Here is a 16,254-nt window from a genome sequence, read left to right on the forward strand (position 1 = left end):
GCTTTTGAGTCGTAACTCTCGCGAATCGTGGACGGAAACAGTGATAAATTTCAAATGCGAAATACATTTCAGTCCCCATGGAAATCTTTGTGACCCATGAAAGAGGTTCCGTATCAAAAAGCGTTATATTTGTGTTAATTTCTGACTAATTTTTTATGGATTGCTCGTGTGAAAATTTGTTTTATGCTATTCATAATGGAATTCGATTAACGTGATTTCCTGGTAGTTGTTTTTAGGTTATACATGTATTTCCTCATGATATGATACTGACTTATTATTGTAAGTTATTAAATCGATCTGTTTATATCAGAGTTTTAGTAATCACATTTTCTTCGGTCGAAGAGATACATGAGTTTATAAATAGAGGACTTTGCCTCTTATTTTAATTGTTTTAATGTAAAGAAAATGAAAATATGGAATCTATTGAACGATCACTGTAATTCGCTGGTAAACTGACTCAAAAATTTTGATTTCGTTTCATCCTTGCCCTAATAGGCATGTTATGTATTGCGTATAAATGCATAAAATGTTTAATAGATTGCCTTTACACTAAGAGTGAAATTGGCATCCATGTGTGTGATCTTTAAATCGATTCTTCTCGCTATCATTCGTTATCCTCGCATTCTCGTTTCGATTGGGACAGTACAATAGCGTCTTCCCTTTCGTTCATAACCGTGTTGTGAACAACTCTTTCAATCGAATGCTATGATCGTTTTTACAATACTGCGGTAAGTTTAGTATTACTGATAATGATAATAATAGATTGTGTAGTTTTTAGTAATAAATATCAATTATATTAAAGAGCTTACTAGATTTGAATCTAATTATATCGAAATTGTGATGCAACAGTTACATAGTGTAAAAATAAATCGTCTTGACCAAGATTTAAGATAATGTTACTCAGTTGAAAGTTATTGTTACAGCATTTCCCGCAGTATCTTAGAATTCGGTAATTGTGATTTGAAGCGATGCATAAATCATTTTTTTCCATCTTAGAATAAAATACTTACTGAATTTTTGGCATGAAATTCAGAGAGGAATCCTGAAGTCACATGCCCTTTGGTGTACAAATGTAATGCCTTGTCTTCATGGTCTTAACTCTAATTACCATAGCAGTTTGAATGAATGAATGAATGAAACTCCAAATTTTTTGCATTTTATAAATAGTATGCAGTCATATTAATCAAAAGAGCGATTCTCTGAAATCCACTAAAATTCCGATACATAAAAAACGACTACGTGTATTAAACCGAACCTGATGGGTATCTTTCTAATATTGAACTTTTCTACCTAGTATCGGAATGTTGGATACATGTAATATGTTGCCATGTATTATTTCTTTAACAAAAATTTGGTGCACAAGGTTTTGATGTTAATACGAGGGTCATCCGGAAAGTAGTACCCGTTCGTGAAATAAAGACACAAAAGTAAATATTAACAAACATAAAAAATTTTATTTGAAAGAGGATACTTTAAACTACTTCTCAACATAATCTCCAAGCAAATTAAGGCATTTGTCATAACGTGTGACAAGTTTCTGTATTCCTGCTGCATAGTCCTTCGCCGCCAGCTCATTGAGATACGCGAGGGACCCATCTTGCACAAATTTTTGCATAATGCAGATGGTGTTTAACAATTTCATGAACAATTGTTCGAGAAACATTGGGAAAATGCTCACAGATGTCATCAATTGTGACGCGCCGATCGTTCCTCACGAATTCGTCAACTGAGCTCACCAGTTGGTCTGTAATGACAGACGGTCTCTCCGAACGCTCATCGTCGTGTGTGTTCCCCCTCCCCATGTTGAAGTTGCGACACCACCGCCGAACAGACGACTCGTCCATTACATTGTCTCCATACACCTCCTTTAATTGGCGATGAATATCACATGGGCGAACGTTTCTTGCATTGAGGAATTTAATCACTGCCCTCACTTCACAACTGGCGGCGTTCTCAATTTTTTTAAACATTGTAAACAATCACAGAAACAACACAGGCAATGCTAGCGTCACGCAACTTGGCTCAGAGAAGGCAGACAAGCCACTGAAGCTATCTGACCTCGTCCAGCGGCTACTAGCGTCGTCAGCACTTCATGCGGCACGAACGGGTACTACTTTCCGGATGACCCTCTTATCTTATATACGTACAAAAAAGTCCCTGAGTACTTAATTTCCCGTTTTTCTCAGAATTATCTGTTTTTTTAACTTTTATCTGACTAGTCTATTTCTTCTTTCTTGTGCTATATTTTATGATCCAACTTGGGTATTATAACTTGAAAATTACACATTTCAAAACAAAGCTCATATCAACTATTCAATCTTTCATCTTGACATTTTAAATAAATATGGATTTTTCATAATTTTTCCCAAAATACTTACTTCATTTTCCCTTTAGGTTTTCTCTTCGTTTAAGTAGCATATCTCTAATATCACCTCAGTATCAGCCGAATGGAGGGCTCGATGGAAAGCGGATCGTTAATGTCAATATTAGCCTAAATGTAAATATAAAAATGTTTGTGGGATTATTTTTAAATATTATTTCTTAAACCATCGATGTATGTGACGTGGCCTTCGTGACGGGCTAGCATCTTACCCGTGGAAAAGGGCAAAGCGAATAAAAAATCCAGATTAGGTACATCAAAAGAATCTGTCCCAAAAAAAAAGAGGCCAGCCGGCCGCGAGGGCTCTTGGGGGCGGAGCTCCCTCCTCGTTGGGTGTGACCTCTAACCCATTAGCGCTTGCTCCCAGCCACCCTCCTCCTCTCCCCATTCCCACCAATTTCCTTACCCTCTTCTGCTCAACTTGCTCCCATACCTTAATCCCCACGATCTATCCAAGCACGCTTCTTGCTGCCTCCCCCTCTCGTCCTCAAAGCCCCTCCCCTTTCGAACCCCATCCCTCTTCGTATTTCGCCTCGCCCTCCCATTCACCCGGCGTCTCAGAGGACCTGCGAGGTCGGAAGGGTAGGTTTCGCATATTTCGTGCCCTTAGATGAGGTTTTTTCATTAATATATCGTTTTTTTCAATATTTTTTTCCTATATTTTTCGTCATTCTCCGTAATCAATAACGGGTCCGTGAGCGTTATTGGGGTTCATAACACACTCATTGGATCCCATTTGATAATTAGAATCCATGCCAAACGCCAATCACAGTTTCTCCGGTTTATAGAATTGGTTTAAAGATGAAACGGAAACATTAGTTTTTCGGTCGAATTTTTAAAACTTTTAGCACTGGAAAACCTTACGGAAAATGCTCTCTCGCAGCTCTTTAAAGTTGTTATCCAATGGAGCGGCAGGAATCGATATTTTTATTATTATTTTTTTCTTTTTTTCTGTCAACACGACGTGAGCATCGTAGCCATGGAAAGGTTTATCGGTAAATTCAATTATGGAGATTCCTCTTTGCTACAGAGGACAAAATAAATGTGGTTACGAAAATGTACCTTAATTGCAGTTTAATAAATAGTTTTACTGGCATTGTTTACTTTGATTTTGGCTCGTAGTTCATTAAAAATAGTTTTGTCGGCGTCGAAAAGGTCGTCGTGTGATCGGGAGACTTGTTGGTTTAGTCTTCGAGTACGACTCTCCAGGACTCGTCGCAGCGTCTTTTCCATGCGAATCAGACGGTAATGCGAAATTAAATTTCGCTCTAAAACCTCCATTTTGCCTTAGCCGAGTGAAGAACGGCTATCAGCTCGAAGTTTGTTTTGGATTTCGCGATTTTCATGATTATTTCTCACTAGCCGGATATTGAGAGATTCGGCGTTTTCGCGCGAAAACTCGGTTGGTGCAAAGATCCGTCCTGGCACAATTAGTCTGGTTTTTATGAACTCAACAGTTAATTAAAAATGAAGGAAAATTTTATTCCCTCTTTTCACACAATCGCGATTTTCATTAATTTTTCTCTGCATAAAAAACTAATTAACTATCTAATTGTCTACAGGGTGGAGACTCGAGATCCCTCTTCTCAGCGATTGCTTTTTTTGCCTTCAAACCTGATGTTCCAAGCCCCTTAGGCGACCCTGTTTTTTTGCAAATTTTTTTACACATTTTACGCATTTCTTGATTTTTTACTTATTGCGGCATGACGAGAAACCTTTGAAAATCTTCGTAGCTGAATTTATGCGTGTAACCTTTTGATGGTGTAAATCTTAGGATCCTTCTCAGCGTTAAATGTTTCCCTCCTCTGCTCATAATTCTCCACATGGACGGTACTGGGTTTGTATGCAACACTGCCCATTCGTATCTTGAAGCGCCCCCTGGTCGAACCTTTCCACTCTTTTATTTTTTTTTCGGTCTCCCTTGCCGAGGCTTTGGGTGCGGTCGTCTTCGCCACCGCCCCCAGTCGTCCCTGAAGTTTCCTGAAAGGGCTCCTCCTTTTCGGCCCTTAAGTCCGGTCCGTTCCATCGCCCTGCTACTTCTTGTCAGCTCCCATGCGTCTTAGTATACATTTATCCCGTTTTCCGCTGTGCAGATACTTCCCCACTCATAGTGAAGGTTATTCGTAAAAGGAGAAGGATTTCGAATTTTTACTTGGAGATTTGGCATTCAAATTCTAAAGATCTTGGTAGGAAGCGGGTATTATAATGCGTAGCTGCTTTTCCTCAAATCCTGTTACTGTTTTAGTGCAAGACTAATGGAGTACTTATAAAGGATGGCCAGGGACTCTTCAATTTTTCAGTACTGGGTCGTCCAGAGTTTATTTTTTTAACGGGAATCAGTCTTAAAATTTGTTTATTGCTTAGAAATTTGCTTATATCTGTCGACCTGCTCTATGTGACATACTTATAAAAAACATTAACATTATTTCTTTTGTTGCAAACATCATGTCGTGTTGAATTAAGGTACAATCTCAGTGAATAGTACCTTGATGCCTAAAAAATACCGATTAATGATTTTAAGCTATAGGGTGAACATTTTCATCTGAAGCCTGAAAAAATCTGAATCTAGAAAGCAACTAAGCCGTAATAATACTATTTGCATTCAATTTAAAGAACTCAGAATACGTAGTAATTCCAAATTAAAATCTTTATTGCATGGCCCAGGTTAATTTGCTGTGCTGGGTTTCCATCTGATTTTTTTCCAACTAAAGTTTTTTATCATAAAGCGCATGAATCACGAAGTCATCTAGAAAACAATTGCCTGTTTTCAATGTTAGCTCCACGGAGAATATCAACATTCTTATTTGAAAGGTGGTGACTTTATGTAAACATTGTTTTTACAATTAAATGTGCCTATTAGAATTTAATTACTTATTGCAGAGTAACCTTTGGGCTTGTTTGTGCGACTTCATCACGAATCAGTGTTAATATAATGCCAATATGATATCCTATTGTGCGTTTCATTTTTGGCATGCGAATGGTGTTTCCATCCTATTAAGAGAGAGCACTTGCCACCAAACGCTTTAGGTGGAATAATCTTTGCCTATTTTTAAAGTAAACTAATGGCATTCAAGAGTTTAAAACATAGCCCTCCGATATAAACAGCTGCGGAATACAGAAAAGTGCGAGTTAGAACTATGTTGAAACATTAGGCTAAACATGCCTATCACAGCAAGATGGCATAGAAAAGTATAGCCTTACTTTATGCAATTTGCCTGTAATTTTTTTTATTTCCAGTAAGCGGATGGCTCTCGCTTTGAATATTCACAGTTATCATAATATCGGTTCAATGGATGGCCTAGAGCTTCCTTTTACGCAAGCTTCAGCATTCTCCGGGGAAATATACTTCCCAGATGCTTTCAATGGTCTGTCGACCACCTGAGACCAGCATGCCCTAGGAGGCGGCGGAATATATGACACACTGACCGTAATATATAAATCATCTAAAGATGGAATTTCTCATCTATTTTCATGCACACTTGCGCCCTCCAAAAATGGAACTTTTCATGCGTTGCGATTGCTATTATTATATGGTATTATTCCATAGAACGTAGGTTTTGGATGGGCCTAGAATATGTACTCCTATTTTATTTCTTAGCCTCGGCCAGCAAGACGCAACCTAACTCATTTCACAACAGTGAACTGTTCTACACATTCTGCATACATTCTATCTACCTTCATTCTGTCCAGCGTGCGTAAATTTTTTCTCTCCCCACCTGGCTTGCCAAATTCCCCTAAATCACAGTTGTCATCACTGATCAAGATGCTTATTTATCTTACCTTCCTTCTTTTTTCATTTCTCTCAACAGCCCTCTTTCCTTCCCCTCCTTCTTCCTCTTCCTTTAGTTTTCTTTTCTGTACATTTTACCTCGCCCATCCTTGTACACTCTCGCCTCAAAATCCTCCAATCAACGTCCATCATCATGTTTCAGAGACCAAGATTCAACGCCGTATAAAAGCATGCTCTATATTCAACTTTCCACTAATCTTTTCTTCCTTACTCAGAATCCCTGCCATAAATGCTGTCCATTCAAAACCTTCTTCCCTTGTCCCCGTCCTAATATGATGTATTTTTAGGCTCATTTCTTCCGTATTTTTTGCAGAAAGAGGATCCCGTTGTGGTACCCTTCTCTTATATATATATATATATATATATATATATATATATATATATATATATATATATATATATATATATATATATATATATATATATGTGTGTGTGTATATATATATATATATAATGTATGTATTTAGCAACCTATATATAAAGGTCCTTCTTAATCCAGGAAGCTCTTTCATTACTAAAAAATAAAGCCTTATAGTAAAAGTACTTCAGCTTTATTATGTTTCATTTAAAATTTAATGATATAACCTATAGATTGATGCTAATTTGAATGATGAACCGGCTTCAATTGTGTTCACTGATTTTGGATAACGTCAGTACTCTTACATTGTGTTGAATAACTCGTTAAACTCAAGCATACGGTAAATGTGCCACGAAAATATTTTTAAAATTTTCTGTCGATGTAACTGAGGATTAATTGTTAGATTCATATGATAAGGTCCAATCACGGGTCGTTATTTAAAACGTTCGTGAGGTAACTATTCAGTACAAAGCTGGGAGGATAAATAATATAATTTGGTGAACGTTAATTCTTCCTTAAACAGACCAGGTTCATGTAACTCACGTCTGGCAGTACATTAGCGGCAAGGTAGTAAAACAACTACAGTAACAGATCGAGAACGCTAGTTGTGTTTTCGATTAGTTTACGTTTTATAGGCGTAAATGATTGATCATTTGCCCTGCCGATTAAATGTATCCTGCTGATTTAATCAATGGTACTCATTCAAAGAAGAAATTTATTTTTGAACCCGGTAAAAATTTCGCACGACTCCGAAGATATTCCTCGATTGAATACGCTCAGAGTGTATTGAAAAAGTAAATGTGTGCCTCCTTTATTAAGCACAGGGAGCAGCAATATAACTTCCTTTTTTTAATAGCGTTTTTAATAAGAAAGGTATGTTGCCGCACCATGTAGTATCACATACCACCTATGGTGAATTTCTTTTCAATTAAAAATTTAGAATGAATGCTGTCATTAATTAACATACGTCATTGTGTGAGAGTATAGGCCTTTTAGCCATCTCCTTTCATTTAAATGCCAGCATAGGAGCAGTTATTGTTTGCGTAACGATCCCCTAGAGGTATAAAACCATTATTTGGTAAATTCCCGGAGCAGGTAATGCGAAATACAGGTATGTGAATGAAGGAAGTGCTGGTGCTCTCGAAACTCCGGTCGTGGAATCGGAAGAAGGAAAACATCATCTATTTCCTTCTGCTGGTTGGAAAACATCTTCAGATTTGGGGGAGCGGATAACGCCACACACACACGATTCGAAGGAGAATTTGGGGAATGGGAACCTGGGAAGAAGAGTAGATGGTATGCCAAGAGGATGCATGGAGAAGGGTTCGGAGGGGGTAGGGGAGTGAACCACCGTGCATGGGAGGGTAAAATTCGATGTTTCTCTCTTGGCTTCATCTCCCCGCTTTCCCCTTGCTCACCCTCACCCTTCGCAGTCGTCCGGGTGAAGATTGGGGCGTGCCCTATCTACCGAGGGTTATATTCCCCGACGAGTCAGAATAAGGAGATGAAGAGACGACGACACGTATGCTAGGAATTGACGCCTTCTCTCTTTCCTTTTTCTCGCGGGCGAATGCGGTATGAAAGGAACGCGTTCGAATGCTCGGAGGGCGCGTTTTTTCTCTTATTCGTGCACCGTGGAGATTATTGCAGCGGAAGTTCATGTGTAGTACGCTCTAGGAGGAAGTGCCAGGGGGAGTGGGATAGAAATTGGGAGGAATGGAATGGCCGCCTCAGCCGGAGGTCGTGCTCGGTGGGGCGAGGATACGGTCCCTAAGGTTTGGGGGTTGAGAGAGCCGGAGGAGCGTAACGATGTATCTTGCTATGGTATTTTGATGCATCGGTTTTTCCGAGAGATAGGAAAATTTAATCGAGGAAATACATCACCTAGCTATGACATACCTAGGGCAGTGGGGGCGAACGTTCCGCGTAGGATATTCTATGTGATCTTGCTCCTGAGAAACGTGGAGTTTCAATGAACTCCGGCTGATCAAATATATCTGAGGATAATTTTTGTAACCTCACCTGAAAATGTCACAAAACAGCGAAACCTGGTCTGTGCATTAAATATTATACTGTGGGATCACCTAGTATTCTGAAGTCTTCTAAATCATTAGGCATTTCCTTGAATTCACGCTGAACATATGTATCTATATCTTTAATCTATATCATATATATATATATATATATACATATATATATATATATACATATATATATATATATATATATGTATATATATACATATATATATACATATATATACATATATATATACATATATATATACATATATATACATATATATATATATACATATATATACATATATATATATATATATATACACATTTAAACACGAAATACCGCCAAAAGGCGGACAATACGTACATGTGTTTCCATTCACATTGAAATAGATATGAGGAAAACGGATAGAAACACACACAAAGGACGAACTCAGAAGAGGTGGGGAAGGCGGAATCCAGGACATCACGAATGTAAAAATATTTCCTAGACCGGGATTTGAACCCCGGATCTTTCCACTTGCCGGGCGGAGGCTCTTAACCACTCGATCTTTGCCACCTCTTCTGAGTTCGTCCTTTGGGTGTGTTCTTATCCCTTTTCCTTATATATATATATATATATATATATATATATATATATATATATATATCTCCTCGAAACCCTCTTTGGCGACGCACAATTATATAAAAACACTGATATACCTGATTTTTAAAGCATAGAAAGACAAAGAAAAGACACATTTGTATGTAGTTTTGACGTTTCGACGGATCGACCGTTATCATCGTAATGCCGGGGAGAGCGGAGAGAATATGTGTGGTGGAAGGGTGAGGGAAGTAGAGGTAACGGACGAATAGGAAACATACAGGGGGCGGGAGGGAATATGTAGGCGGCTATTGGATGGATTCAGTGAGCTTGATTCAGTCCGGGAGGTATCGATGAATGGAGGACCCAGATATGCGCTATCTCGCGGGTTCCCACCTTTATGCTGTTTAATGAGAACCCGCGAGATGGTGCATATCTGGGTACTTAAAAAGCGTACTCGTCAGTCTCTGCAATCTTAAGCACAAAGGTTAAAAACTGTATTTGGTTCTTGTAAATCCGCTTCGCTTCTAATGAGCCGAGGATACCTCTAGCTTATTTCATCTCGCATTCAATCTCCTGCTTCCTCTTTCCTTCCCCAAGTCATTTACAAGAAAATAGAAATATTTTTTGCCGCTCAATCCCAAGTTTAGTTGGCTACAACACTTTATTATTAATTACAAAATGTTATTTCCTGTCATATCAGACCAATCGTGAAAACACATTTTTTTGCCGATTGATTGAGCCAAACAAAGACTTGTTGTTGAATTAATATACTGTAATACCAAAATTTAAAAGTAGGAACCGCTAAAAGGCGCATTTAGGTGATCACGACAATACGCTGTGATCGAAATTTCTGTTCCCTATTGGTCCCAGAACCTCCGAAATTTGAGAAAAAGTGGATATATTCCTGAAATTGCAGTATACTCCTATTTTGGGACGAATATGGTCTGCGCGCCTGATTTTATTTCATGAAAAGCTTACTTCCTCCACCGCGGGCACAGGATAAAATCCCGGTCTCATATTTTTTTCAAGAAAGGCCTCACCTATTTGATCCGCACCGTCGGCTTAAGGGCCCGATGCTGTTCTCGTTTCCCGTGGCTTCTGCAGAAAGAACCCCCTCCATTTTGATCCCCGCGTCTAAGTACTTTCTGCATGTTTTCCCCTCGAGCTATCCGTGTCAATTGGCTCTCCTCACCCCCGGACATTTCTTTCGCATTTGCAAATCTCTCCAGTCAGAGAACGGCACGCTCGTTCATCCATAACCTTCTTCTCCCTCCAGACTCCCTTCCATCTCCTCTTCCGCTGCCGCATCTCCGTCTCTGCCGTCTTTTTGTTTCTCACAGATTCGTCTCTCCGCTTCTGGAAGCGCAATATCATTTTATTCTTTATTCACAAGCCCCGAGCAAACAATATTCTCTCTGTAATCCTCTTCTCATCTCGTCATTGTCAATGGTTTATCTCGTGCCCTCTGCAGGAAGGGGACCCCCACGTCTTAATACTCTTGGAATAAAATGATACGCCATTTCCCATATCCCTGGACGACAAGTTTGAAAACGATCTGATAAAACTATAATAAAAAATGTATAAATTGACCGACTATAGCGGACTATTGCTTGGGACTTATAGAAAACAATTTTCTTACTATTATTCCAATGGTTTAGGTTCTATCCTGATAAGTTCTCGGGTTGAATTATTACAATGATTTGTGATATTTTTCTTTTAAATATTGTTTAATGATCAACACAGCACATGTGGATATGACAACTGTTATTTGTCGTGCTTTCTTTTTGGTTAATTGCGCTTACGTTGCAAAATATTACTCCGCTTTTCCTCCCTCTTCCTAATTCCCTCCAAATCTCTTGCTGTAACTATAGTTTTCCTTCATCTGCCTCGCTTTCCGAACATTCTTCCTTCGATCAGACTCCACTACCTCTCGCCGCCTCTGCATTTCACTTTTCCTTCCTTCCTTGCATTTTCCTCTGTGGTTTCGTTATGTCCGTTTTAATATCTAGCATTACACTCATTGTATTCTGTTATGTATTATTCGTTTATGCCAATGTCCCCACTTAAAATTACCCCAATATCAGCTCATTTTCTATTCAATACCTACGGTTTCCATCGTTACCTTTCACGCTCGACATGATAAGTTTCACCACCCTTTTCTTTGAGTCTTCAATCAGGTTCCCTGCTGTGAAATATGATTTCAACTAACTTCCTTGGAATAACTTTCCCAACCACGTCTTTCCCGTACTGCTATCCTCTTTGATATATTTTCCCGTTTTAATTTCGGACTTTTTTGACTTCTTTATTGAGTGAATATTTCTTCTTTTCTCTGCCTTCAACCATGTTTCTCTCCTGCATAAGTATATTATCCTACATGGCTATTTATTTTTTTATGCATTTTTTTCCCTAATTCAGGTTTTGTTCCCCATGGCATTCTGTCTTCGGAAACACATCTCCATGTCTTCTTTAATGTTCGCGGTTAAGCAGTTTCTATTTTTTCCTTTAACATTTTTTCTACCCATTTTATGATCTACCTATCTAATGTGAGATGATAGATACGTGGATTCTTTCCTCCCGTAGCTTTTATCCAACCTTAGTCCTAGTCTTTTATTATGTTCCTTCAGGCGAAATATCTAAGATTGTGGGCTTTCGCACCTTCTACTGCCTCACACAATTTCGGTGGATTGAGGGCTATTTTAGTTGTCCTGTTAAAACTTATATTAAAGTTATCATGACATTTTACTTGCTTTACTTTTCAAGAATTTTGGAAGTGAAGATCCATTAAAATATATCTTTAATAATTCTTTGAAAAAGTTTTATTTCATGACTTTTCTCTTAGGCGAACTATTTATTCCGACTGAAAACCTGAAATTAAAAATCCAGTAATGGCGGGCCACCCCGTCAACGAATTTATATGCGAATGAAAGCCCCGAAATACGTTTTCCCTGTAATTTTTAATTGAATTTGAATTTTCCTTGATAATTCTTTTTTCAATGTCCGAAGATTTTCATGCAAAACGCTGCAACATACAATTTTTGTGATCTAGTTTCCTAATATAATTCCAGGCTTAATCCCTGTAGGACCAGGTCGGCAGCTATCCGAGTCCATAAAGTCCAGGAACTGTTGTGGCTTAAATTAATGCGGGAAGTCCTTTCGGATTTTCTTTCGCTGTAATTCCACCGTCGAAATGAAGGGGAGCCATTGGTGGATAGGGGTTTAGATTTAAGCCCTCATCTGCGTCATACCCGCGTAAAGACCGTGCATTCTCGGCGTGAATTTGCGACAACGAAGATATAAAAGAAGAAATGAAGATTTTCTGCTGCAGCAGAGCCTCTTGGGAATTAAATATATTTCAATCATCCATGAATACAGCTTCGCCAGAAATTCATCGAGTTAGGAAAAAAATCGTATTCGCACATGTATTTAGGAGAGAGAGTCATATCCTGGCCGAAGCTTTAAATTTCTTTCAGACTGCGTGATTTCTTGTGTGCTGGTGATTGAAGAGGTAACCTAATTATATTAATTATATGTATTATACGAAACGCTTTCCGCTTCCAAAAACTTAATTATTTTTTTTTAAAACTACAATAGTAAAAAGTGGAAACTTTTGTTATGTCTCCACAAAACCTCTGTGTAGAGTTACACAATTATCACAGCGCCGATACTAAGACTCCATGACCTTCAAGAACACTTTTTTACGGGTCATTTTTGCCCACTGGAGAATTACTGATTCAAGAGTATTCCTGACAGTATTCTGCCAGTGCGCTCTTCTCTAAACTGTCGCACCCTCGAGCATGAAATTTTCATAACATCACCACATGTCGAACTCATTTAATGCGTCATGCAAATGGAGGACAACAATTAACATGAACTCTTCATGTTACCCACAACGTATTTCGAGCATTTAAAACGTGTCACACTCTATCGGCAGCTGTGAGTACGCTGCAGGATGTACGACGCATCCATTTATAGCATGTTTTCATGGAAAGTGCCCGCTTATTTTAAGTTTAACCACATCTCTACTACCCCTTAGTCCCGATAAAACACTTGTCTTTACTTAGAACTCGAAAACGACCCGTAAATCAAATCTGTAATGTATTTTTCATAAAAAATAAGCAAAAACCGCAGTAAACAACCCGAGATTTGATTAATTAAACCCTTCTGATGGTGCGGTTGGTAAGACAGTATCCGTTCACAGTAACCAACCGGAATGCTGGATTAATGGGTGAGGTTAGAGCTCACCTTGTGCCAGAGCCGGCGGAATGTGTAAGTTATAAATTATTTTATGGGAACCCAATTCCTTGCAATCACCGAAAACTACCGCAGCTCGGGTGAATCTGTATTCTTCAGCTTCACTCGGATTCAAACCTAGTTCTCTCGAGTTAATTTCCGCACACCCCACTCACTAGGTTATCCCGCCCCTCAGCAAAGTAAATTTAACATAAATTATTTTAGATTAATGTGTATGCTAATCGGAAAACATGTCTAGAGACCTTAATTCCAGACACCGTGAATGAATGAGAAGATTGGATACAAGTAGGATAGCCCGAAGGTCTGCTTCAAACCAATATCCGTATTGAAAACCGATCATGATAATGTTTCGCTGCCTATATAAACGGGGTTCTTTGTTTTCGCGACCAATATCGATATCATAAGCAGCGGATGCGATTGATAGATAAACAATGACTTTGTGCCTGAATGGAGACTATAAATTAGGGCATAAATTATAATTTTTTGGTGGAAGAGATTGTTAAAATGTTTTGTGATAACTTGGTAATTTCTGGGCCTATGGAAAGTGGGTGAGTTAAGGCTGCTGAGCCTTGTGTGGTGAATGTATGATGGATAAAATACGCTGAACAGAGAAGAATCGAAACGGAATGTAAGTGGAGGTAAAAAAAGGAGATGATGGGTGGATTTCGCAGAGGAAAAGAAAGGGTGAGGAGAGATTATAAGATATAGCGTATGATGATTGTTCCGATGGAAGAGAGAATGTTAAATTTGCAGTAAAAAGAATTTGGTGTCATTTTGGATGACTTTAAAGAGAGGAAACTTTTTAAGAGAAGAAGATAGAAAGTGGTATGGCAAGAGGCATTTATATTATTCAGAAGAATTTAGGAATTTCTCAAGAATGTCTTGTGATATACAGGATGTATCTTCTTTAGAAAGTACGTATACCTCTTGATGCTACACGGCCTTAGACCATTTCTTTCTCATCGCCAGCATTTTTATGCTTATATATATATATATATATATATATATATATATATATATATATATATGTGTGTGTGTGTGTGTATATATATATATATATATATATATATATATATATATATATATATATATATATATATATATACACACACATTCAAACACGAAATCCCGCCAAACGGCGAATAAATACTCATATATACAGAAACATATATAAGGAAAAGGGATAGGAACACGTATAAAGGACGAACACAATAGAGGTGGGGAAGGCGGAATCGAACGGATCACAAGAGTAAAAATATTTCCTCAACCGGGACTCGAACCCCGGATCTTTCCACTTGCCGGGCGGATGCTCTTAACCACTTGAGCTATCGAGGATATGTAATTTACCCTGAGATCCGTGGGTCTTATATGTCGCCAAGCGCCCCGATTCTTTAGCCAAGAGATGGCGTCAGGGGGCTGTTTCACCCACCAAAGGATACTTTACGTGTGTTACGTGATACTTTATACGTGTTCCTATCCCTTTTCCTTATATATGTTTCTGTATATACTATGAGTATTTATTCGCCGTTTGGCGGGATTTCGTGTTTGAATGTGTATTTGGCCAATGTGGCTCATCTCTTTCTTCTGGCTATGCGTGCCACGAAACGCACTGTTCTTTTCCTGTATGATGTTGTATGAATTCTAACCACTGTCCTTTCCTCTTGTGTATTGTCTATTTCTCCTTTAACCTTAAGGAATTTCATTTCGCCTTTGAAGAAGAATATTTGAAAATTCATTGTTACTCCATTCAAAAATGGAATAAAACTTGCAAAATTTATCAGTCGTACCAGGGTTCTTTTGACGGCCTTTACTGTGGCGAAGCGTACCTTTAATCAGACTCTCATGAAAATTGGAGTATTTTTAAAGCAATTCACAATTGTATCGTAATAGAATGATAAAGTTCGAAGAGGTTCAAAGTTCGAGGAATGCTTTCCCTTCAAAGAGAATGTTAGCTCTGGCAAACGTTCGAGTGTAGCGTGGCGGCTGTATGTATCGTGTTATGGCCTAAGAGCTTCATTATATAATTCCGGCCATAAAACCACGGTGCCTGACAAATCCGTCTTACGAATGCATTTAGTTCAAAAGGAGGTGAATTTATGGTGTCTCACTGCAATATAAGTGGGTGGACTGACCCACCTCCTAATAAGTAACAGCCAGTAATTTCACAATGTTGCTTTACAATGAAAGCGTATTTAGGTTATGAAAGGCATATTGAATTACAATGACGTGATGATTTTATTCCGGACTGCCGAACAAGGGATGCAACTTATAAGGTCGCAAATAATGTTAATCGTTGCGCTTAAAAAGTTACCTTAATATTTGCATCTTTTTTATTAATTAGAAGATGATTTTTATAATTGACAAGATTTTATGTTTTTCAAGCATCCATTGTGAAGTTGTCCTGGATCTATTTAATCATTTGAAAAATATTTCATTTTTCAAATGATATTTTGATTAATATTTCAAAGATTTATCTTGTTTCCTGCATGTATGAGCTCTGGTACTTCAAAACATTAATGGCATAATAATTCTCTCAAGATATGCAATAATATTCTACTAGAAAATTAGTCTGAACTTTCATTTCTCTATTTCGATTGCAGTATTTTTGAAAACTTGAAATGATGTGTTCGACAAAAATGTGTGTCTGTTTCGCCATTAGTTTTATTTCATCAGTAGCAAGTCTCGCCGCCGCAGGAAGTTACAACGAATGTAAAATTGTGGAGAAATACGAATCAATTGTCGTGGATCCGCCGCAGCATGTTGACAAAACACATGCCAAAGCTTTAAGATGGGCTCGGCGAGAATCGCAGCCTAAATCTTTCGCCAAAGTATTATATCTTCTCACGAAGATGTGCTTTTACGACCCAA

At 38.3% G+C, this 16,254-nt stretch overlaps 1 protein-coding gene and 1 non-coding gene across 2 annotated transcripts in view; one reads left to right on the forward strand and one right to left on the reverse strand.

Annotated features, from left to right (window-relative positions):
• Positions 1-16,254, forward strand: part of MCU (mitochondrial calcium uniporter) — a 789,736-nt gene that overhangs the window by 522,160 nt on the left and 251,322 nt on the right. The gene's annotated exons all lie outside the window — the stretch shown is intronic.
• Positions 14,646-14,721, reverse strand: TRNAA-GGC (transfer RNA alanine (anticodon GGC)). The gene has a single exon. It is a non-coding gene; the product is annotated as a tRNA-Ala (tRNA).

The sequence above is a fragment of the Hetaerina americana genome, unplaced genomic scaffold (assembly GCF_022747635.1).
Source record: "Hetaerina americana unplaced genomic scaffold, ioHetAmer1.1.p SCAF_15, whole genome shotgun sequence".
Taxonomy (NCBI): domain Eukaryota; kingdom Metazoa; phylum Arthropoda; class Insecta; order Odonata; family Calopterygidae; genus Hetaerina; species Hetaerina americana.